Raw genomic sequence first — 2,500 nt, 5'->3', positions numbered from 1 at the left:
GCGGCGGATTTCTTCCTCGAGGAAGTCCTTGCTGCAGATCCTCAGAGCTCTGAGGAAAAAACCGATCACCACTCCTGTTTTGGTTCGTTCGTCATGTGCACTGTAAAAATGTAAAAGGTCATCTTTGTTGGTAGGTTTCCTATAAACTCTAAAATGTGCTTTGTTATCCTCTCTAATAATCTCCGTGTCGAGAAAAGGCAGGCGACCACGGGACTCAATCTCCATAGTGAATTGTATATTATTAGTCACTTCATTTAACTTTGACAAAATCTCCTCAGCATCTGTCTCTGCAGGGGAAATGAATAGGCAATCATCTACATACCTTAGCCAATGCGAACCCTTTGGGAGAATTTTTAAAAAATGATCCCTCTCCAATACCTCTAGGTAGAGGTTTGCTGCCACTGCACTCAAAGGAGATCCCATGGGAAGGCCTTCCAACTGGTGGTATTCTTGGTTGTCAAATCTGAAAGAGCCAAATCTCATACATTTTTCTGTGAGCTGCATGTAGTCTCTTTTGCAGATCGGTAGGCTATTTTCGTCGATGGTTTGTAGTGCTTCCTTGATAGCGTTGATGGCGCCTTTTATGGAGACATGGGTAAATAACGATGTTACATCGTAACTGATTAATCTTTTCTGTGAAAAGTCTATGTTGTTGAGTTTCTCGATTAAGTCTGTGGAATTTTGGAGATGCGTACTACTGATGTTACCAAGGGCGGACGATAGGGGTTTGGCTAGGATTTTAGCTAACCTGAAGCAATACCTGAAGTAATGGGTCTAAGCGGTATCTCCTGTTTGTGGATCTTGGGGAGTCATATTATGGTGAGAGTCACAGGGGCCTACATACCAGAATAAAAGAGCACAAGGCGGACCTAAGGTACCACCGCCTCTCAAACGCGATGGTGGGCCACGTGGATCAGGAAGGACATCTTCCCGACTGGCAACAGGCAGAGGTAGTAAAGAAAGGTCTATCAAAAAGACAAAGGAAGGTGATTGAAGCCCTATATATAACAACCAATGCCAACATCAACCAAAAAGTAGGGGATATTAAATGGGAAAAATTCACAGCTCAATACGCAGCCATAAGAACCTGCCCCAGAACAGCGCCCACATAGAACGACAAAATCTATCCGGTGCCCAAACGTCCGCGCTCCCTGGGTTGAGGGCTTGAGGCCGGTCAGTCGTATTTTCATTTTTTATTTTTATTTTTATTATTATTATTACTATTATTATTATTATTTTTATTTTTATTTATTATTTATTATATTCATTTCATATTTTTACTATATATTTCTTTGGCATTTATTTATCTATTCATTGTTATATATGTATGTATATTTTTTTTATAACATTCTGTCACACAATGATATGCGATGAGATGTCATGTCACTTTAAATAAGCATATATTTTTATTTATATTTATTATTTTTATATATTTATATTTATATTTATATTTATATTTATATTTGTATTTGTATTTGTATTTGTATTTTCATTTTATTTCATTCATTTATCTGGATATTTATCCTTATATTATTATATTATTTAATACTATAAGTTATCATATGACACTTTTTAGGATTCACACATTTCTACACCACTCACTTCACTTACAATGTTACACCCTCGATCAACATTCCACACACACACCGGAGCTGTTTTGTAATAACATCACAACAATTTATTGTATTTTTATCACTATCGTATTAAAAACCATTGTACAACCAAACGTAACCCACCTCCAAGGAGGGAACGCGGTCTTACTCAGACTATGTATACCGCCAGCTTCACTCCAGAGTCACATTCCTCTGAAGAAGCATAGAGCGAAACCGGTCAGGAATAAACTCAGTAACTCGGAACTAGACCCGTGACTTCTTTTTCCACCTTCATCAACTTGTCATAATGTACCAACATATATATATACATATATATACATATATATATACATATATATATATATATATACATGAATGTAACTATATACATCTTTCACTCCTTTATTCACACACTCACTCATTTACTCACTCACTCGCTCACTCACTCATTTACTCACTCACTCAATCACTCGCTCACTCACTCACTCACTAGCTCACTCACTCGCTCACTCACTGAAACACACACACACATAAACACACATGCATATGTGTTCTCACAAACTTTCATGATCACGCCCTAAGGGGAGGGAGAAAGGAGTTCCACTTCCCACTCTATAAGCTAACAAGCTGAACAGGAAAGCAGCTGCTATCCAAGAGAATACTCAGTATGATAATAACATTTAATTGGGGGAGTGAAATAATGAATCATACTTGTACCGTCCTCATTATCCTATAACATGCACCAGTAATTTTGCCTCCTCCGATATTTATGTACGCACGCACACACACACAAACACACACACACACACACACACACACACACACACACACACACACACACACACACACACACACACACACACACACACACACACACACACACACACACACACACACACACATACACA

Source organism: Oratosquilla oratoria, chromosome 28 (assembly GCF_046742065.1).
Source record: "Oratosquilla oratoria isolate Oo_2021 chromosome 28, ASM4674206v1, whole genome shotgun sequence".
NCBI classification, from domain to species: Eukaryota; Metazoa; Arthropoda; class Malacostraca; order Stomatopoda; family Squillidae; genus Oratosquilla; species Oratosquilla oratoria.
Note: the sequence above shows the minus strand (reverse complement) of the source record.